This window comes from Carcharhinus amblyrhynchos, chromosome 11 (genome assembly GCF_965287045.1).
Source record: "Carcharhinus amblyrhynchos chromosome 11, sCarAmb.v2.hapA, whole genome shotgun sequence".
Classification (NCBI taxonomy): Eukaryota; Metazoa; Chordata; class Chondrichthyes; order Carcharhiniformes; family Carcharhinidae; genus Carcharhinus; species Carcharhinus amblyrhynchos.
Window position 1 is genome coordinate 59,644,554 of NC_137334.1, and position 23,864 is coordinate 59,668,417.

General features: G+C 43.4%; 1 protein-coding gene across 3 annotated transcripts in view; it reads right to left on the reverse strand.

The window, feature by feature from the left end:
• The window catches only part of csrnp3 (cysteine-serine-rich nuclear protein 3), a 206,221-nt gene that overhangs the window by 74,974 nt on the left and 107,383 nt on the right, over window positions 1-23,864 (reverse strand). For all 3 annotated transcript variants that reach the window (XM_080199192.1, XM_080199194.1, XM_080199193.1), the window contains exon 2: window positions 2,058-2,157. The gene's annotated coding sequence lies outside the window, so the exon portion shown is untranslated. The remainder of the gene's footprint in view (window positions 1-2,057; window positions 2,158-23,864) is intronic.

A 23,864-nucleotide genomic window follows, 5' to 3' on the forward strand; every position in this document is an offset into this window, starting at 1 on the left:
CAGGTGTCTGATTGTGCCATAGTGTGTGTGAAAGACTGCAAATGTGAGTGTGAATGTGTGCGGTGGGGCAGGGTGGAGAGGGGTGCTGATGCTCCTGTAGCATTTGAGGTGGTTAAGGAGGTGAGCTTATTACATTTGTTGTCTATTTTATCTTAAGGGAGGAGCCCAGGAGAAAAATTTCATAATGAGGAATTCATAACAGGAAATGACTAGCTGAGGGATTAAATGTCTTCACAAAAGAAGACATGAATAATGTACCAGAAGTTCAAAGAAACACTGGTGATGAACTAAGGAAATCACTATAAGTAGAGAAATGTTCTGGGGGCAATTAATGGGATTAAAAGGTAGATAAGTCTCTAGGACCTGATAATCTTCATCCCAGAGTACTTAAGAAACTGGTCCTGGAAATAGTCGATCCACTGGTGGTTATTTTCCAAAATTCTTTGGACTCCGGAAGGGTTCCCACAGATTGGAGGTTCAAAAAGAGAAATAGGAGAAGAAACAGGAAACTACAAACCAGTGAGCCTAACATCAGTACTTTAAGTTGCTAGAGTCCATTATCAAGGATTTCATTGCACACCGTTTGGAAAGCAATGGTATAATCAGACAAACTCAGCATGGATTTATGAAAAGGGAAATCATGCTTGACAAATCTATTGGAATTCTTTGAGGATGTAACTAGCAGAGTTGACCGAGGAGAACCAGTGGATGTAGTTTATTTAGACTTTCAGAAAGTTTTCAACAACAGAATATTAATGTAAAGCTAAAACACTTGGAATTGTGGTAGTGACTTGAGATGGATTAAAACTGGTCAGCTGACAGGAAGCAAAGAGTTGGAATAAATGAGTTGTTTTCCAATTGGCAGATAGTGACTAATGTTTACTGCAGGGATCCGTTCTAGGACTCCAACTGTTCACATTATACATTCATAATTTGGATGAGGGAACTAAGTATGTTATCTCCAAATTTGTGGATGATACAAAGTTGGGTGTGAGGATGAGCTGTGAAGAGGGAGAGATACTTCAGCAATGATTTGGACATACTTATTGTGAATTTGCACGGTAGATGCAATATAATGTGCATACAGGTGAGGTTATCTACTTTGATAGCAAAAACAAAAAGCCAGATTATTATTTGAATGGGTGTAAATATAGAGAGGTGGATGCTCAGCGAGATCTTGGCGTCCTTGTGCATCAGTCACTGAAAGTAAGCACGCTGCTACAGCAGGCAATAAAGAAGGCAAATGGTATGTTGGCCTTCATAGCAAGACAATTTAAGTGTAGGAATAGTGATGTTTTATTGCAATTGTATAGGTGTTGGTGAGGCCACACCTGGAGTATTGAATATAGGTTTGGTGTCCTTATCTAGGGAAGGATGTCCTTGCTACAGAGAGAGTGCAGCAAACGTTTACCAGGTTGATTCTTGGAATAGCAGGCCTGTCGTATGAGAAGAGACTAAATCGGTTAGGATTATATTCATTGGAGTTCAGAAAAGTCAGAAGTGAGCTCTTTTGAAACTTATAACATTTTAACAAGATTAGACAGGGTAGATTTAGAAAGAATGTTCCAAATGATGGGGGAGTCCAGAACTAGTAGTCATAGTTTGAGGATAAGAAGTAAGCATTTTACAACTGTGGTGTGGAGAAATTTCTTCACCCAGAGACTAGTGAATCTGCGGAATCCGCTATCACAGAAAGTAGTTGAGAGTGATTTTAAAAAGGAATTAGATATAGCTCTTGCAGCTAAAGATAGCAAGGAATATGGGGAAGGCGGGATTAGGGTATTGAATTTGATGATTAGCCATAATCAAAATGAATGGCGAAGCAGGTTTGAAGGACCAAATGTCCTACTCCTGCTTCTAATTTCTATGTATGTAATTCAGGAAAGTCATTAGTGTTGCACACCATTGTATTCTTAAATTTTAAATTGTACCCCCTTCCCATACCCACTCACTGCCCCAAACAAAAGTGACTCTTAAGGATTAAGAGTTAACTTTTAACCATGGTCCAGTTATAGTTCAAGTAGACACATCACTGATAGATCTCAATCTGCCCTCACCTTGAAAGCCTTTGTAATGTGAATCTGATGGAGATGTTCTGGCTAGGTCCTGATTTTCTTTGCCATCATTCTTCTGATCTCAGATTCTGTCTCAGTTTACCTAAGATAATAAAATTAAAAATGAGCTAACATGCTGGTTACATTTAAGTTCTTACAGATTACATTTAAATACTTTAAAATATTCAGTACTTCAAAATGGTTTGACAGCATTCATACAGTAGCTGATTGATTTTCAGTATGCCTTTGCAAAGCTGCTTAAAGTACCTGCATCTTCAATTTTGCAGTATTGCAGTATTACAGGAGGAAAATACCTTAAAGGCAAAAACAGAATTAAACGTGGAGATTGATGAAGTTTCCTTGGAGTGAATGGCTGCTGTAATGCTGAGGTCCCCCATTTAAATGGGAGATGAGGAGAAAATTTTTCTCTCAAAGGATCAATGGTCTGTGGATTTCACTCCCCTGGATAGCAATATTTTTCAGGATGAATCATAAAATCTGTACAATGCAGAAGGAGGCCATTCGACCCATTAATTATGCATCAAATCTCTACTGGAGTATCTTGGCCAGGTCCTACCCGTGTAACCCTACATATTTACCCCAGTAATCCCCTTAATCTACACATGTGTGTGAACCACAGAGCGCTATTCCAATTTTTCTGAAGTGAAGTGATGAAATAGTTTGTTCTCGTAAATAAGTTATTAGTCACTTGTTTATTACATCTCAGAATCCCTACAGTGCAGGAGGAGACCAATTAGTCCATCAAGTCTGCACCAGCTTTCTTGTCAGAGTATCTAATGCAGGCCCTCTCCCCCGCACTATCCCAGTAATCCATACAGTTATCATGGTTAATCCCCCTAATCTACACATCTTGGGACACTAAGGAGCAATTCAGCATGGCCAATCTGCCTAACCTGTACATCGTTGGACTGTGGGAAGAAAACCAGAGCACCCGGAGGAAACCCACGCAGACTCGGGAAGCACATGAAAACTCCACATAGTCACCCAAGACCGGAACTGAACCTGTGAACATGGCACTGTGAGGCAACACACTGTTAGCTAACCCTACAAAGACAAATATAGCTTGTATATAATTGTACCAGTCCCACAGTTAAATATCTTTTAAACATTCTGTGTTGAATGAGTTAAAATAGGGCAGAGGTGAGAAGCTAGAAGTAATGAACAAACTGTAATCATATTACAACATGGGCAATTAATAAACCTTACTCAGAACTATTGCGTGTGAATAGAAAATTCTGCTGGGCTGGCCACTTGACGTAGGTCTCTCCTGCCACTGGTTACATCCCAGTTGCAGCAGGATGTGGCCCTTAAAATGGGCATCAATGTATTGTTAAGGATTTCAGTTGGCCCACTTGTGGGGAAGCCACCTGATGCCACAATGGCACTGGGGGAAGGGACAGGCAGGAAGGTGGCAATCAAGCCACCCACATGATTTAATAAGCTACTCCACCTTCAAACCTATCTGCAGGGGATCATTAAATACAGAAAATGCTGGATAAACTCAGCAGGTCTGGTAGCATCTTTAGAAAGAAACAGTTAACAGTTAAGAAAAGAGTTAACATTTTGGATCTAAACGATCCTTTTACAAAACAACCAGGAGTCCAGCAATAGTGATGTCATCAAGCAGTGGGTAAGCAGCCAATTACATTGAAGCATTCTTACGGGCAGGGATCTGGGAAGTAAAAAGCTTGGAATTTTCACTTTTAAATAAAGTGCTGAAATTTGGCACCCCAGAAATATAAAATTATTTTTCTGGGACAGTAAGGATTTTTAGCAGTAATTAAAGACTTCTACTCATCGAGGTACAACTTTTATCAAGGGTTCTCCCAATGAGGCTAATCTCCTAAGTGGGAGGTTTTCATCAGTTTACTCATTTCTAATTGACTGCAGTCATTCGGGACATGTGTTGCTAGTGAGACAGCTGTTAGTGAATCCTACACTCAGCTGGTTGGTTGTTTGGGACAGAGCAGTGGAAATAGGGGTTGTGTTTGTCATAAGTCTAAGTATGCTGCTCTTCCCAATGATTATAACTCCCCATTTCAAGACTTTCTCCTGTGGAGAACAAAGAGGAGACTCATGACATGTATGAAAGGCCAGATTGGAAAAGGATCCAGCAGGCTGCTACAACTGAAGAACTCAGTTAAATGTTCTATACAACAAACCTTGTATCTTGTTGGGCATTACAGCAGACAGAAGTTTAAACCTCATCCCCTAAAAGACAGATGATGCACTTTCAGCTCTGGAATTGTCTCTGCTACTGATGCATCCACTGGATAGGAAAGAGCTACGGCATCTGCCCTAAGAGTCTATGGTTTCAATCATACGTGATAATTCTGTGTTTGAACTGTTTAAAGAGCAGTCTTGCATGCAAACATGAAGTCCCTTACAAATCATGGAATGTAACAAATCTGTTTAGTGGCTCATTGTTGTCAGTTCACTGTTAACATAAAATCACAAAATAAAAAGCAGTATGCCCATAGAAAATCAGAGGATCACTAAAATCAACAACCAGATTTCTGCATTTAACTGTGCATGTTTAAACTCCAGAGGTTGCTCCAGAAGAGAGCGAAATGACTCCCGATTCTCCCCCTCCACACCTTTCCACAACAGCGTCATTTAGAGAGTTGAGAGAGGATGTGCTTCACTGATGTTGTCCACTATTTCCGTTTATAGAGGTTGTAAAGAATTATTAAGAGAGGTTTTTTTTTTAGGGTAAGCAAAGAACAAGAGAAGCTTATTTTCCCAAGCTAGAGATAAAATGCCACTGTGGTCATACACATTCATCTTAGCCTATGTACACATCAGTACAGATAGCAGAGTAACAGGAAGAGGCCTATAGGATTTTCTAATAGTTCATGAAAGGTAAAACAACGGTGTATACTGTTATTTGTTACTTGGCCGATAGTGATGCGAAAATTCAACATTGCACCTTTTGGTTCAGTTGTCCTCCTGTCATGTAGTCGTGTGGAGCAGTTTTCCTTGCTTTTAAAAAGGATTTCGGTTTGCAGTTTTTTTTTCCCTCCTCAGGATGGTTACTTTGCAAACTGGGTACAACTCATCCAAAAGACAGGGAACGTATTACTCAGTACAGCAATGTCCTTTTTTATTCTAACTCTCTTGTTTGGCAAGGCTCTTGAAATCCTTTGCTGGTTGTTTAATGCTGGGAAATTCTATTCGTTCATGTCTGCTGCAGTTATTGTTTCAGAAAAGGTAACTGCATTTTTATATTTCACCTCAGAAACATTAGAAAAGTAACAGGATGGTTTAAGTAGATAGGAGATGGGAGCTTTCATACTCCCCAGGCAGTTAAGCATTTCTCTTCATCTCGCATGGCAGAACACAAAACTATGTGTATCACAACATAGTAGGGTAGCTGCGCTGGAACACCCTGAAGAACAGCTCCGGCAGGTCCAAATGGATGAAGATGAGGACAGTTACCCCATTGTTTGTAATAAGGTCCCAGATTTTTTTTAACATCCAGCCAGCAAAAGAAAAATTACAGATTGTATCTTCTATAAAAACCCTACAGTGTAGGAGGAGGCCATTCGGCCATCGAGTCATCACCAATCACAATTCCACCTAGGTCCTATCCCCGTAAACTAACATATTTGTCCAACTAATCCCTCTAACTTACAGATCTCTGGACATTAAGGGGCAGTTTAGCATGGCCAATCCACCTAACCTACACATCTTTGGACTGTGGAAGGAAACCAGACCATCCAGAAAAAACCACGCAGACATGGAGAGAACATGCAAACTCCACAGAGACAGTGGGAATTGAACCCGGGTCTCTGGAGCTCTGAGGCAGCAGTGCTAACCACTGTGCCACCCTGCTGCCAAGAAAGCAGAACCTTATAATGCTGTCAGTTTCAGGGGATTCAGAGGAGTACTGACAAACTGCAAACAATGAGATTACTACAGGAAAATGTGGACATTAATATATCCTGGTCAGAATTGACAAGAAACACCATCATTTCAATTAATTACTTCCTGCTTCTCACTTATGCTTCCTGAATGCTGGCAGACAGTGGGAGGGCAGTGAATGGATATGTGTGAGTGGGAGTGAGAGAGACCCTTGTTGGGTCCTGCCAGCTTTGCACCAGTGAGGCCACCATTGCATACCCAAAAAGCAAAACAAGAAATGGCCTCTGACTGATGCCCCAGCTCTCTAAGACAAGACTTTCTGTCACTGAGGGAATCCAGCCTGCAGTCTATTCATGGCCAACTGGCAATTCCCCTCAGCAAGCTCCCACACAATCTTTCATTCAGGGTTCGGGTGGGAAATTCTCTTGTGCAGACCTTTCATTTGGCACCAGATTCAAACTGCTGTTGGGAAATAAGAAATCCATTGCACCAGACAGATTTTGTGGGCAGCTTTCGTGGGCAGCTTTCTTTACGGCCAATGGCAAGTATTGGCAGTTTTCCACCGAACACAATATTCAGGCCAATAGTTACTAGATTTTCATCGCTACTTTTCTGACTGGTCCAAGGGTTTAAGTTGCAATTCACAAACTCTTTGGATAAAGTATTGTTGTCTCGAGACTAAAAGTTTGCGTTTCCTAGTTTGTTTTCTCCCCAGGAATCCCACCCTCTAACCCAAGCTGTACGACACAATAGCCTTGACTGAGTCACATCACAAATTATATCCATTAATTAGCTGACAGTCAGTGCTTTTAGAATTTGCAGAACCACTATGCTATTCCTTCTCTTGCTCAGTGGAGGGAGCAGTCTGGAACCATCATTTACTCCCTCCAGCAGACCGATTGTCTAGAACGCCAGCTCACAAGCAGATGCTGGCAAACCCAAATGAAAGGCAGCCCTGGTGATCAAACCCACAACCATCTGGTTTGAATGCAGCTGCACTATCACCTGGGCTGCCAGCTCGTGTGTTCAGAAGTCCAATTGACTAATTCTTGTCTGTGAGCCAAATGATTTTAGTCTGCTATCACCCCCCTCACCCACCAGCCCCTGAATAAACATAGCTTAGTAATTCATTAAGAATAATCCGGCCTGTCATTATATACATGTATGGAAGATTTACTATTTCATGTCAATCCATGTTCTTTTGATTTAAAAGAAGAATCATTTGTTCAAGTTCTGAAATACAAATGAGATACAAAACATGAGACATAAATAAATGAACTTTTTGACCCTCAGGCACATCCCCTGCATGCAATTTGCAAAAAATACATCTTGAAAGATGCTATTTAAAGAGCTTCAGAGAGAATGATTTTGTGCAATAATCCTTATTCTATCACTCATTACCCTATCACCAGTATGATTATGGAATATTATGTTTATCCAAGAGTGACGGGAAGGGAAAGATGAAGAATCTCACAATACTGCTCAACACCTGCAACAGCAAAGGCACTCGGAGAGTGATATATCCTGCTTTAACACTCAGTCTCAGTTCTCTCTTGTAAAGTTCTAAACATACCAATATATAGTTTTTCTTTTGAAATAAAGAGGCAGAAGTCTCCCCATCTGAATGTTGGTTCCAGTCATAGTACTGAATATCTGACCTATTATGGCAAAAAACATCAGACATTTCCATCGGTATTTTACCTCACTCGGGTGAGACTCGTAAAATCCTGCCTGAGGCCAATGGAGAATTCAGTTCTGCGGTAAAATTCTGGTTTTTATGTACTCCTAACAAAAAAGCCCTGAACATTACAAATCATAAATTCTCCATCTGTGCATTCTAAAACATCACAGAGAATTGGATAATTAAAATAATAGGTAAAGGGAATTTCCCCACTATGCTGATTAGGGAAGTCCAGTTATTCAAATACTTTGTGGGGGAACCTGGCTCCCAAAGTCCCATCCCCAATTCTGACAGATTCCATTTTTGCTGGCACGTGAAAGGAGGCATGCAGGAAACCTGAACTCAAAGTCATCTGAAATTCTTTGAGGAAGTAACTAATTCTTTGAGAAGGTAACTAAATGTGTGGACGAAGGTAAAGCAGTTGATATCGTATACGTGGAATTTAGTAAGGCATTTGATAAGGTTCCCCATGGTAGGCTCATGAAGAAGGTAAGGAGGTGTGGGATAGAAGGAAATTTGGCCAACTGGATAAGTAACTGGCTGTCTTATAGAAAGAAGTCTCACAACACCAGGTTAGAGTCCAACCAGTTTATTTGATAGTAATCCCACAAGCTTTCGGAAACAGTGTCCCTTCGTCAGGTGTGTGGAAGGTTCTGTTCAGAGAAGGGCATATAAAGTACACACAGTTTACAGAACACTGATTGGAATCCAAGTCTTTACAGCTAACCTGCTATTCAAGTCTTAAAGACTTGAGACTTTTTCCTGTGTTTACCCCAGTCCAACGCCAGCATCTCTACATCATGTCTCATAGGAGACAGAGGGTGGTGGCAAAAGGAAAATTTTCAGACTGGAGGCCAGTTACCAGCGATGTGCCGCAGGGATCAGTGCTGGGTCCTCTACAGTTTGCGATTTTTATCAATGACTTGGAAGAGGGGGCTGAAGGGTGGGTTAGTAAATTTGCTGATGACGCCAAGATTGGTAGAGTAGTGGATGAGGTGGAGGGCTCTTGAAGGCTGCATAGAGACATTGATAGGATGCAGAGCTGGGCCAAAAAGTGGCAGACAGAGTTTAACCCTGATAAGCGTGAGGTGATTCATTTTGATAGGACAAACTTGAATGTGGATTACAGGGTCAGCAGCAGGGTTCTGGGGAACGTGGAGGAACAGAGATCTTGGGGTTCATATCCACAGATCTCTGAAAGTTGTCACTCAAGTGGATAGAGCCGTGAACAAGGCTTATAGTATGTTAGTGTCTATTAACAGGGGGTTTGAGTTTAAGAGCCGTGGGATTATGCTGCAACTATACTGGGCCTTGGTGAGACCACATTTGGAATATTGTGTTCAGTTCTGGTCACCTCACTATCAGGGTGTGGAAGCATTGGAGAGAATGCAGAGGAGATTTACCAGGATGCTGCCTGGTCTAGAGGGTAGATCTTATGAGGAAAGGTTGAGGGAGCTGGGGGTTTTCTCTTTAGAGCGGAGAAGGAAGAGAGATGACTTAATAGAGGTTTATATGATGATGAGGGGGACAGATAGAGTGGACGCGCAGAGACTATTTCCTCAGGTGGATGTCCTTGTTACTAGGGGGAATAATATAAGGTTCATGGTGGGAGATGTAGGAGGGATATCCGAGGTAGATTCTTCACTCAGAGTGGTTGGGGTATGGAATACACTGCCTGCTGTGATAGTGGAATCGCACACTTTAGGAACTTTCAAGCAGTTATTGGATAGACACATGGAGCACACCAGAATGATAGGGAGTGGGATAGCTCGATCTTGGGTTTGGACATAGCTCTGCACAACATTGAGGGCTGAAGGGACTGTACTGTGCTGTACTGTTCTATGTTTCTATGAAATTAACACCGAGTTCAAACAGACCCCATTTCTCTCTTCCAAGGGCCTTGACCCACAGTTGGGGGTCAACAAGGTGGATACACTTTAAGTTTTTTGACTGGAAGTTTAAAACAAAAAATCCTGGGCCCTTTAAACATTAAATGACAGCTTCAGCCTTTGTTTAAGTTGTTAAAACATGTCTGCTAGACTTCTTTCTGCTGTAGGTTAGAAACAAAAATGACCATATTTCCCTGCAGTTCCAATGACATTCTTTGTTGACATTTCCCAGTGCTGTTATTTCAGCTAAGGTCATTATGAAGACTTGGCTGAGTTTCAAAAGCTCTAAAAAACACATCTCAGTGTGTTGGGGGGCACTATGTTCACATCTCAATTGACAGTTTAAAGAGACTAATAAAGGATTATCTGTCTTTTGTGTGGTTACTGACTAGGAGTTTATTTCTAAAGCTGATTTAACACTCGAAACAATTTAAGTTATTTGAATTCGTTTCATTAATGGGAAATTTTTAGCATCAAGTGTATGAATGAGAGCTCTATTAGATTGTTAGAAGTTTTTTTTTATCTTCACATAACTCCCGAGGTCTGAACATTGTAGATACTGGGTGAGTGGCTATGGAGGAAGCATGGACATATGCAACAGCATGGAGAGGCACGAGTTGATTTGGAAGGAGCATGGAATGTATGAAGTGTATGAGGAATGGGTAGGGGCTTGAGCTGGCATGGAGGAGACATGGGATGTGACAGAGGTGAAGGCTAAGAGGGTCTACAAGCTTTTTAAACAACTTGTCCAAAGTCTCAGAGAACCATGACAGGCCTGATAACCACCCTAACTCAGCACTCACCCATTCTCTGGCTGCCCATGATCTGCTAACAGAGTTGGTGGACCTGATTCTCTCCCCCACTCCCACCCTCACAACTGGAGACAAAATTGGGTGCAGTGCAGGCATTGAAACTGAGGCAAGTCTGCCAAATCAGAACATTTCCTGATTCGAGCTACCTGTCTCAGCAACAAATATCCAGCTGTAGTTAGATTGTGCTGTAGAACTCAGCAAGCCATACAAACGTGAGGGACTGCTCTGTTGTATTTCAACCGTATAATCATAGGGCAATCATGCCTGTACTGCAGCAACTGCCAAGGCCTTTGCAATGTATTTAAGCTGCTGCACTGGTAACCATTCAGCAGAATTGCTCTTGCAGAATTTACTGTGCCAAATTAACATAATTGAGATGTTTCTATCCCTCATATTCAGTCAGGCACTAATCTCTGGTGCCACTGTTAAAATTCACTGATTGGATATTCTATCATGTTGATGATATCATAAATCACTTTGGTCATATACACCATGCTACAAGTTTATAAGAAGCCTGCTTATCAAATTAGGCTTATTTTAATACAGCAAGAAATCTGTACCTCCTTCATTACCAAAAGAAATGGACCTGTGAATTCTGTGGTGTTTTTCTCTCAGTAGTAAACACACTTGCCAATTTCATCCTCAGAAATATGGATATTTGAGACCCGGTGGTTTAAATAGAATTTCCTGAGTAACGCATTCTTATCATTTAATTATTTCCTTAGAGTGCAATATATCTTCAATTACTTGGGGTGCTATTCAACCAAAGAATATTGTACCATTTCCTTCTGACTTCTGTGTTGTGATGTTGGAGAGAAGGCACTGTACTCAAACTCTACTGCCCCTCCCTGGATGAGTTCTAGTTGACTTTGATGTCCTGGGTCAGCAACACAGAAACAGAAAACTGTACAGGCAAAAACAGACCCCATCCAAGAAGACCACAATTGCGGACTGGTTTGTCAGCCAAGTATCCATCAAGTACTGGTAGAAAGCAGCAGCTACACAGGTCCTAAGACCCAAATATCCAGTGGATTGCTTTGAATTACCTTCAGCAGTGCTCTTCTGTTTACTGGCTCATGCACATTCGCTGTTAACTTCTTGGGATAATCCTGCATCGATCTGTCTCATGGTGACAACTACAAAATAAAACTTGCAGTAAAACGTCCCCACCTGTCTTAACATGCCTGTTTTGGACCTGTGTCTGCAATAGACACAGTCCTAGGATCAGCCTACACCTCACTCTGGAAAGGTCCAGAGATCTTGGTACAATGTAGAGTGCGGAGATCCAGCATACCAAGTCTCTGCCACCTCTCGCCCTAGCAGAGTTGCTCAGGGATCAATGTCCAAGAAAACTGACCTCAGCTTCTGAGAGTAAGCAGATCCATGAGGGCTCGAGGGAGCTAGGGTACACTTGCTGTACCTACATGCATGAATGAAGTCTGAATGTTACAATGAGCACAGCTGCCATATTGGGAGAACTGAACTAAAGAGAAAGCAAACGGATGTGAACAAAATACAGCTGCAGTATCACAGCTCTTCCAACAAACCCAGACAAAAACGATGCCTTAAGGTCCTTTGCAAGTAGCAATGACGGGTGATCTAGTATTAATCCAACTTGTTCATCACAGTATTTTGTGTCATTTGATATGCCATTTACAATGATTGATTCGTGCACAATTTTTCCAGAAACCATTTAGGTCTGTGATACTACCTTGTGTTGTTCTAATAGTTGGACAGTACCTGCCCATTCTGGCTCACATGGAGGATTCACACTACATCATAATTGTAGCTCTGGTTTTCTCCCACAGTCCTAACATAAGAACATAAGAAATAGGAGCAGGAGTAGGCCATCTAGCCCCTCGAGTCTGCCTCGCCATTCAATAAGATCATGGCTGATCTGTTGTGGCTCAGTTCCACATTCCTGCCCTCTCCCCATAACCCTTAATCCCCTCGCTTATCAAAAACCCATCAACCGCATCTTAAAAATATTTAGCAAGGCAGCCTCCACCACCTCAACAGGCAGAGAATTCCAGAGATTCACCACCCTTTGAGTGAAGAAGTTCCTCCTCAACTCCGTTCTAAATCGCCCCCCCTTTATCTTGAGGCTGTGCCCCCCAGTCCTACTATCCTTTCTGAGCGGGAAGAGTCTCTCCACCTCTATCTAATCCATCCCATTCATCATCTTACACGTCTCAATGAGATCTCCCCTCATTCTTCTAAACTCTAACGAGTACAAGCCTAATTTATTCAGCCTCTCCTCATAGCTCAACCCCCTCAACTCCGGCATCAGCCTAGTAAACCTCCTCTGCACTCCCTCCAAGGCCAAAATATCCTTGTGTAAGTGCAGCGACCAAAACTGCACACAGTACTCCAGCTGCAGCCTCACCAATGCCCTATACAGCTGCAGCAAGACCTCCCTACTTTTATATTCAATCCCCCTCGCTATGAAGGCCAGCATCCCATTAGCCTTCCTGACCACCCGCTGCACCTGCAAGCTGGGTTTTTGCGACTCGTGCACAAGGACCCCGAGGTCCTTTGCACCGTCGCCTGCTGCAGTTTTTTGCCACATAAGTAATAGTCCTTGCCACCATTATTCCTACCAAAATGGACCACCTCGCACTTGCCAACATTAAATTCCATTTGCCATTTCCTGGCCCATTCACCCAGCCTATCTAGATCCTTCTGCAGACTCTCCACACCCTCCGTGCAATTTGCCATTCCACCAATCTTGGTGTCATCAGCAAATTTCGACACCATACACTCAGTTCCCTCCTCCAGATCATCTATCTAAATGGTAAATAGCTGAGGCCCCAGCACCGACCCCTGAGGCACTCCATTAGTCACCAACCGCCAATCCGAATAGCACCCATTAACCCCCACTCTCTGCCTCCTATTTGACAACCAATCCTCTATCCACGTTAACACCCTACCCCCAACTCCATGCCCCCTGACCTTCTGCAATAACCTCTTGTGAGGTACCTTGTCAAACGCCTTCTGAAAATCAAGAAAGACCACATCCACCGGCTCTCCTCCATCCACCGCCCTAGACACATCCTCATAGAACTCCAATAAATTTGTCAGACACGACTTCCCCTTAACGAAACCGTGCTGCGTCTGCTCTATCAAGCAATTCCCCTCAAGATGCCTCGCTATTTCCTCCTTGATGACGGATTCTAACATTTTACCTACAACAGACGTTAAACTAACCGGCCTATAATTCCCTGCCTTTTGCCTGGCACCCTTCTTAAACAACGGCGTAACATTAGCCGTTTTCCAATCTTCCGGCACTTCCCCGGAATCCAGCGACGTCTGGAAAATAACCACCAAGGCATCCACTATCACCTCCGCCATTTCTTTCAGAACCCTCGGATGCATTCCATCTGGTCCTGGGGACTTGTCCACAATCAGTCCCTCCAGTCTGTCGAGCACTGCCTCTCTAGTAACAATAATGTCATTGAGACCCTCCTGTCCTACCATCTTTCCATCTCTAACACCCGGCAAATTATTCACGTCTTCCTCCGTGAAGACTGAAGCAAAAAAGTTATTCAAGACCTCAGCCATTTCGCCATCCCCTACCACTAAGTCCCCCCTCTCATCCTCTAAGGGTCCAACGTTCACCCTAGCCAGCCTCTTCCTTTTTATATATTTATAAAAACTCTTGCTATCCTTTTTTATATTAAGCGTTAGCCCAGCTTCATAGTTTCTCCTACCCTTCTTTATCAACTTCTTTGTCAATCTTTGTTGACATTTAAACCTCTCCCAATCCTCTTCTCGCCCACTACTCTTAGCCACTCTAAACGCCTCCGCTTTTAATTTAACACTTCCCTTCACCTCCTTTGTTATCCACGGCTTATTACCTCTCCTCCTACGGTCCTGATTAACCATTGGATTAAATTTCTGCTGAGCACCAAGAAAGATCTCCTTAAAGATCCTCCACTGCTCCTCAGCAGACCTACCTTCCAATGCGCTCCCCCAGTCAACATTTGCCAATTCTTCTCTCATCCTACCGTACTCCCCTCTGTTCAAAGGACGCTTGTCCGGGAACCCACTTTCTCCTCCTCCATCTGCACCAGAAACTCCACCATACAATGATCACTCTCCCCAAGAGGATCCTTCACCGCAAGGTCCCTAATTCTACCTGCCTCATTACATAGCACCAGATCCAAGATAGCTCGCTCCCTCGTTGGCTCCAAAACACACTGTTCAAGGAAACTATCCCGGCAGCATTCCAAGAACTCCTCCTTGAGCCCACCGCGTCCAACATGGGTCGACCAGTCAATATGTAGATTGAAATCTCCCATAATTATGGCCGTCCCATTCCTGCACGCCGCACTTATTTGCACGTTAACAGCCCGCCCCACCTCCAGATCATTATTCGGTGGCCTATAGACGACACCCACCAGCGTCTTCCTCCCTTTGCTGTTCCTAATCTCCACCCACAATGATTCCACGTTCTGCTCTTTGGTTCCTATATCATCCCTTGCTACCACCCTGATGCTATCCTTAATCAGCAGAGCTCCCCCCCCCGCCCCTTTTTCCTCCCGCCTATCCTTCCGAAACAAAGACGTGCAGGTTACATGGACTGGCCACGCTATACATAAGAACATCAGAAATAGGAGCAGGAGTAGGCCATCTGGCCCTTCGAGCCTGCCCCGCCATTCAATAAGATCATGGCTGATCTGTCGTGGCTCAGTTCCACTTTCCCGCCCTCTCCCCATAACCCTTAATCCCCTCTCCTATCAAAAACCCATCAACCCGCTTCTTGAAAATATTTAGCGAGGCAGCCTCCACCACTTCAACGGGTAGAGAATTCCAGAGATTCACCACCCTTTGAGTGAAGAAGTTCCTCCTCAACTCCGTTCTAAAACACCCCCCCTTTATCTTGAGGCTGTGCCCCCTAGTCCTACTGTCTTTTTTGAGCGGGAAGAGTCTCTCCACCTCTATCCTATCCATCCCATTCATCATCTTATACGTCTCAATGAGATCTCCCCTCATTCTTCTAAACTCCAACGAGTACAAGCCTAGTTTATTCAGCCTCTCCTCATAGCTCAACCCCCTCAACTCCGGTATCAGCCTAGTAAACCTCCTCTGCACTCCCTCCAAGGCCAAAATATCTTTGCGCAGGTGCGGCGCCCAAAACTGCACATAGTACTCCAGCTGCGGCCTCACCAATGCCCTATACAGCTGCAGCAAGACCTCCCTACTTTTATATTCAATCCCCTTCGCTATGAAGGCCAGCATCCCATTTGCCTTCCTGACCACCTGCTGCACCTGCAAGCTGGGTTTTTGCGACTCATGCACAAGGACCCCGAGGTCCCTCTGCACCGTCGCCTGCTGCAGATTCTCGCCACGTAAGTAATAGTCCTTCCTACCAAAGTGGACCACCTCACACTTGCCAACATTAAATTCCATTTGCCATTTCCTGGCCCATTCGCCCAGCCTATCTAGATCCTTCTGCAGACTCTCCACACCCTCCGCACAATTTGCCGTTCCCCCAATCTTGGTGTCATCCGCAAATTTCGACACCCTACACTCGGTTCCCTCCTCCAGATCATCTATATAAATGGTAAAAAGCTGAGGCCCCAGCACCGACCCCTGGGGCACTCCACTAGTCACCATCCGCCAATCCGAATAGCACCTGTTGACCCCCACTCTCTGCCTCCTATTTGACAACCAATCCTCTATCCACGCTAACACCCTACCCCCAACTCCAAGTCCCCTGACCTTCTGCAATAACCTCTTATGAGGTACTTTGTCAAACGCCTTCTGAAAATCCAGAAAGACCACATCCACCGGCTCTCCTCTATCGACCGCCCTAGACACATCCTCATAGAACTCCAGTAAATTTGTCAGACACGACTTCCCTTTAATGAAATCGTGCTGCGTCTGCTCTATCAAGCAATTCCCTTCAAGATGCCTCGCAATTTCCTCCTTAATGACAGATTCTAACATTTTACCTACCACAGACGTTAAACTAACCGGCCTATAATTCCCCACCTTTTGCCTGGCACCCTTCTTAAACAACGGACCACCCCTTAGGTGTCCTAATTTGCCTAGATTAAGGAGATCAATGAGGTAAATACGTGAGGTTATGGGAAAGGGCCTAACTGGGATCCTCTGTCAGACAGTCAGTGCAGACCTGATGGGCCAAAACACCTTCTTCTGCATCATAGAACTCTATGAGAATGCATGGCATAGCTAAAATGTTCTGAAGTTCTCCAAGTTTAGTTAAAATCAGTATGAAATTGTAATTCTCTGGATATGTAACAGAAGGGAAAGCAACAGAGAGCTAGCTCCAATTCCCCAAAACAACAAACCTGTTTACACGTTACCTTAGGCTAGGATTTAAATAGCCAATCTTGGTTTTCTCTCTTTCAATTGCTACTTTGCATTTCATTTGCATGCAAACTGCACAAGCTCAATTAAAGTTATGGCTTTAACTAAAAGCAAGACGCTGCAACTGCTGAAGATCTGAAATGAAAACAAAGTGCTGAAAATCCTGGCTGCCCTTTCTTGAGGTGACAACTTTTGTCTTCCCAACACTTCCCTCCACCTGGACTGTTATCCTGTTAGCCAACCACTCCAGACCTAACTATGATGATGCATTCCACAGGCAGCCGGGCCTACAGAACTGTTGGAAGGCATCCTCCAAGGCCACTCCCTACCGAAAGCCAGCTGCCTCCCACCATGTAGCAGCCACTGAAGTAGCACCGAATGGGGGTACCAGGTTAAACAAAAGTACACAGAAGACATGTACTGAGTGAATATACCAGATAATATGCAAAAGGTATGATTTGATTTATAAATTTGGAATGTTTATTTTCTGGCTATTTTTATTTTTGTGGTCAAGCAGATTCTGTCATAGCTCGCCCAAAGTGAAGGCAAGGTGTGGGATTGTTGGTGAAAAAGAGATATTTGAATTGCGCTTACAGATTTCACACTCAGATGAGTTCTTCATGGATAGCACAGGTAGAAGTGGCTGTCTAAGCTACCTGCTCTCATCCACTTGCTAGAGATCTTCTTCTTATAGCTCCTGTTCCTCCTCATGCTCTTCCTCCAAAGCTGCTTACCGTTACCAGTGATGAAGCTGCCCTTCATGATTGTGAGGTTATGCAGCATGGAAAAGACCACCACAAATCTTGAAACACGCTCTGCCATTCCTCCAGAACACTTCAGGCAGTAGAAGCAATTTTTCAGCCTGCCAATTTCATGTGTTAGCTTGGTTTTCATTGTATGACTGTAACACTACATTCTCATTTCCTTCTCTATGTACAGTATGTTTTGTCTGTATAGCATGCAAGAAACAATATTTTTCTCTGCATGTTAATACATGTGACAATAATAAATCAAATCAAATGCGTGCTGTCCATGCGTGTGTATGCGTGGCCATCTGAGTATATTGGCAGAGTATGGCCTTTGTCTACCAATAGTTGTCATCCTTTGCTTCATTGTACAGCTAGCAGAGTGGACTGCCTGCTATTGAATACATAACTGCTGCCAGAACACCATCAACCTGCATTACTGGTGTCTACGGTCATGTGCCAGCTGAACATTGAGGATGTGGAATCCCTTTCGGTTTCACTTTCCGGCAAAAGTGCAAAACAATGTGTGTGCAGTCAACAGCATCCTGCACAATGGGGAAATCCTGCAATTCTAATGGAGCTGCATGTTCATTTTGTCTGTTGCACACAGAAGGTCATGAGGGCCCTCTATTTATATTGTGAGCTGGCTGCATTTAATTCTCTTGTCAGAGAGAAACAGTGGACAGAAAACAGCCAAATGTTACAAGTATTTCCAGCTTCTGGAAAGAGTCAAACACAAAGGTTCATTATTATGGTCATCTTCACAGTCACGGACAATGTCATCCTTGCTTTGGGGTTGCAGTCACAGCTGCAGCAGCAGGCAGATTTCAGTGAGGGTGTTCTTGCTGGAGTGCAAATGTTGCTCTTTTTCTCACTGAGGATCCGCTAGGAGAGTTATTCCATGAATACCCTGAGCAGGCAAGGCCTCCTTCTGAGAGCCCTTCCCTCCCTCCCCCCCACTACCTTTTGGAACCTCAGTTCATTTTCCCAGCCATGTATTCCAAAGGGTGGCACTTAACACCGTTGCCTCATAGTGCCAGCGGCCCAAGTTCAATTCTGGCCATGATGATTGTGTGGAATTTGCACGTTCTGCATAAGTTTTCTCTGGGTGCTCCAGTTTTCCCTCTCTGCCCAAATGTGTGTAGGTTAGGTGGATTGGCTATGCTAAATTGTCCCTTAGTGTCTCAAGGGGTGCAAGTTAGATGGATTAGACATGGTAACCGTGCAGGATTACAGAGTACGGCAGAGGGAAGTGGAATGGAAGGCCCGGGTGGGATGCTCTTTTAGAGAGTTGGTGCAGACTCGGTGAGCCAAACGACTTCCTTCACTGCAGGGACTGTATGGAATGTCTACCAGTGCACCCAAGTCTGGAAACAACTCATTTGTACAGAAGCCTTCAGTCAACTAACAGTCCATCAGCACCTCCTGAACACTGAGGAATTGAAACAACTATGGAAAGCTTCAACAATTGCAGAATCACAGCAACAGCTTAGAAGAAATCACCCAGAAACTAACCAGCAAGTAGTTGATGATCTCTTTAAATAGCATTGAGTGTCCAGCTGTGCAACGTCAAGAACTGGCATTACTTGGAACACTGAGCTCCAAAATAGCACCACAATGTCAAATTAGCAACTGCATGCTGCTTGACATCATGGTCTCGCTGCTCTGCATTCTTGCAGCAAACATTCATTCCACATGATAATACCCTCACCAACATCATGTCCAGCATAAATTGCCCCACAAGTGTGCACATCTGCTGTGCATGCCATTGTGGAAACCTACAGGCACTTAGAAAACAGGCACGAGTGAGCCTTATTCGTCAGCCTAATACTGGTGCACCTATAACGTTATTGTATGACTTGAAGAGGCAGAGTTCACTTTGTTAAACCTTGGATTCTTCTCGAGTTCTCTGACTTAAGGCAGGTCTAACCCACAGTGCCATGAGCTCCACTGTGGGTAGGATAAGCAAGCAGGTCCCAAATCTACCTGAGTCAGAATGCGCAGGGTCAAGTCTTATGCAGTTGGCACCAATCTGATCCACACAATTCATTACCCCACTGCAAGCAGTTAGAGTTGCTGTGGCAACATATATTTTTACATGCATTTTGTAGCCTGGAGCTATGGATCGTGGTGGTAGAGGCTCCAACTTCCTTCCATCATACAGCCAACATGGAATCTCTCCCACTTTTACCACCTATCATTGGCATAACTCTTGGCCATTGAGTCCAACTTCAGAGACCTGGTGCTTCTGACTCAGGGGCAGGCACTCTGTGCCACAAGATCTCAAACCTTGAGCTACTCCTTTCAAATGAGGTTATAAATTAATGACATGTACATATGCAAATTTATGTATTTTTGCCCCAGTTTAATTTGCAGTCCTAAGTCTGGTGTCCAGTTAAATAGAATCCCTCCATTTTACTTTAACTGACAAAATGATATCTGCTAGTTGCTAGGTAACACCATAACATCAAGTGCTCATGTCACTTTAAATCTGTGTCATCTCATTCTTGACCCTTTTTTGAGGGAGTTTCTTTCTTTCTTTCTTTCTACTTTGTCTAGCCCCTTCATGATTTTGAACATCTCTATCAAACCTCCTCTTAGCCTTCCTCCCTCCAAGGAGAGCAGTCCCAACCTCTCCAATCTATCCTCAGTTTCTTATCACTGGAACATTCTTGTAAACCTCTTCTGGACAAACCACTTCTTTGTGCCGCACAAAAGGTTGCTTTAGAAGGTTAGGGGGCATGGAGTTGGGGGTAAGGTGTTAGCATGGATAGAGGTTTGGTTGTCTAATAGGAGGCAGAGAGTTGGTATCAATGGGTGCTACTCTAATTGGCGGTTGGTAACTAGTGGAGTGCCGCAGGGATCGGTGCTGGGGCCTCAGCTATTTACTATTTATATAGATGATCTGGAGGAGGGGGCTGAGTGTAGGGTGTCAAAATTTGCTGATGACACAAAGATGAGAGGAAAAGCAAATTATGCAGAGGATGTGGAAAGTCTGCAGAGGGAGCTGGATAGGCTGAGCAAGTGGGCGAGGACCTGGCAGATGGAGTACAATGTTAGCAAGTGTGAGGTTATCCACTTTGGCAGGAATAATAGTAGGAGGGATTACTATTTAAAGGGCGAAAAGCTGCAGCATGCTACAGTGCAGAGGGACCTGGGGGTCCTAGTGCATGAGTCGCAAAAACCCAGTCTGCAGGTGCAGCAGGTGATCAAGGCGGCGAATGGGATGCTGGCCTTTATAGCGAGGGGGATAGAATATAAAAGCAGGGAGGTCTTGCTGCAACTGTACAGGGTACTGGTGAGGCTGCAGCTGGAGTACTGTGTGCAGTTTTGGTTGCCGCACTTGCGGAAGGATATTTTGGCCTTGGAGGGAGTGCAGAGGAGGTTCACTAGGCTGATACTGGAGATGAGGGGGTTGGACTATGAAGAGAGGCTGAATAGACTGGGTCTGTACTCGTTGGAGTTTAGAAGGATGAGGGGGGATCTTGCAGAGATGTATAAGATAATGAAGGGGATGGATAGGGTAGAGGTAGAGAGATTCTTCCTGCTCAGAAAGGACAACAGGACTAGAGGGCACAGCCTCAAGATAAGGCGGGGGCAGTTTAGAACAGAGTTGAGGAGGAACTTCTTCATTCAAAGGGTGGTGAATCTCTGGAATTCTCTAACCGTTGAAGTGGTGGAGGCTACCTTGCTAAATATATTTAAGACACGGGTAGATAGGTTTTTGGTAGGCAAGGGAATTAAGGGTTATGGGGAGAAAGCAGGAAAGTGGAACTGAGCCACTTCAGATCAGCCATGATCTTATTGAATGGCGGGGCAGGCTCAAAGGGCTAGATGGCCTACTCCTGCACGTACTTCTTATGTTCTTATGGACCCTCTCCAATGCGTTCACATCCTTCCTACAGTGCGGTACCCAGAACTGCACACAATACACCAGCTGAGATCTAACTAGTGTCATGTATTTGAGGAATCTGAACTGGCAACAAAGCTTTCCTGAATGGTCAGAAGAGTTTTAATATCTTAATCACATGGCTAAAGAAGTCTAGTCTTCAAAGCTCCTTCATACACCCCAACTGCTATCTCTTATGACCATCAGTGAAGGTCTATTTACTATGGAAAACACAAGATGTTAGATGACTACGTGTGGCTCTCCAGGATCCCGTGGTTTAGTCATGGATAATCTACAAAAAAAAACACCCAACGATGATTCTGCGACACTGTTCTTGCACAAATGTTAATGTTCCTTTTGATTCATTGGATTAACCTTGGAAATAATTAAATATAAAACTATGAATGTTCTTGACAATAAAAGTTCAATACAGAATTAGTATGCCGAGTATTTCAAACACTAGGGAATCAGCAAATTATTCTCCTTGGGGATAGTGAGGCTTTTTTGCATTAACAATGCAGAAAAATGTATGTTCAATGTTCATATTGAACATTTACAACTGACATTAATTTAAACGTCAAAAGCAAGCAAAACGGTAACAAATGTCAATCGGGTAAATCAGGGATACAAAATGTAGAATTATACATATGCAGATTTTTTTTAAATACACACAGAACCAGTAAGCAGGAATACAATAAGTGTCTAAAATAGTTGTAATATTTTTTTTAAAAAAGGGTTAAAAAGAAGTTGGTAAAACTGACAGAGCATGTGTTTTCTGAAATATTTCCAATAATATTGAGAAATCTATTTTCAAAAATGCACAGGTTAGTTGATTGGCCATGTTAAATTGACTCCTAGGTATTAGGGGATTAGCAGGATAAATATGTGGGGTTGCGGGAATAGGGTCTGATGGGACTTTTTCGGTGCAGGCTCATGGGCTGAATGGCCTCCTTCTATGATTGGTAAATGTTTTAAAAAGCATAGGGTTTCTATGACTGGTAAATATTTTAAATTTTTTTAAAAAGCGTCATCTACTGAAGGAGCATCAGTATGATTTGAGGAAAGGGACATCATGTTCAAATAAACCACTGGATGTTTTAAAATATATTACTGACAAAATGCAAATTTCAAATATACTCAGATTATTAGAAAACATTTGTATGGCTTTACATTGGCATAAATGGTGAAGCTAACTGAGTTACAGAATAGCAAACAAAATAAAAAAAAGTGGGCAGAAAATTAGTAGGATAAGTTAAACAGGATGAATAGGCTCTCTTTTCAGGTTAAGGAAAAATTAAGTAATCATTAGACATTCACTAATTTAGAACACAAAATGGACTAGCAACTAGGTTGTGCCATTTTTGGATTCACAAACTGCAATTTGCGACCTCATGCCATCGTTTCCCACGGAGGTAGGTAGGCAGCACTCCAATCTGGTACTGCTGTTGCGTTTAACTGACTGTAGCAGTGGTCCAAGTGGAGCCTGCGCTGTTGCTTGCCTGAGCACTTAGTAGGGGGCCAGGCATCATGCGCTGATAGCATGTGGTGCAGCCAGCCTGCTACTCTTTATGACTGTTACTCTTAATGGGGGAAATAAAAATCGCTAGAGACTGCTGCTAAATGCTATTGCTACAATTCAAAAGAAAAAAGATGGAACACTAGGACAAAGAGGGGTCTACTAGATTCATGGGTAAAGCACTGGAAACCTTATCCATGGAGGTGGAGGGTGAAAGATGCGAAGTCCTGTGAGATGGGAGGGGGGAAGCTAGGAGCAGCTCAGCAGGTGGTCAGAGAGGTCAATTTCCAGGTTTTGGTATCAGGCATCTGGTAAGTGTTGTAAATCCTTTGATCTCATGTGGGTGGTCGAGGTAGTGAATGTTTCTCCGCATAACATCCCCTACCATCATAGCACCAATCTCTCATGCTGCTGAATGCACACAGCCCCATTATACACTCATTATCAGTTGCTAGCACACAGGACTGTCACTTAATATCCAGATAATCAACCACATCTTTACACACTTTCTAATGATGCCAGTCTCACACTTAACTCCTGCTGCTTTCACATACCTCCAGCTATTCAGTTGCGGCCAGTACATCAGTCAAACATTGCGCAGGACAATCACTGACATTCTGCCCTCGCTCTTACAGAACAAGGTGCAACAGAATAAAAGGGAGCAGAGAAAAGGAACAACAATATGGGTATCTCCTGAGCCCAACAGAAGAGATGGCCCTCTGTGTTGTGGGCTGATTTTGACAGGACAGTGATACTGTATGTCTCTGCTGCAGTGAACTATGTCTATCCTGACTATACTTTCCCTAACGATCACTCATTCCTATTTACTCCCCACACATTTATGTGTCTTCCTGTACCACGTATCCAGTATTGTTAAAACACTAAGGATGAGTGTACATTCAGACATTATGATCTTTCTCAACTCCCATTACACTCTCATCCTGCTATCTATCATGATGAGCAAGCTTCAAGTAGCGAGACCATGGACTTTTCTCCCCAAGTCTCTTCCTCATTCCAACCTTCTCCTTTCTTACTTCCTGTTTACAGATGTATACT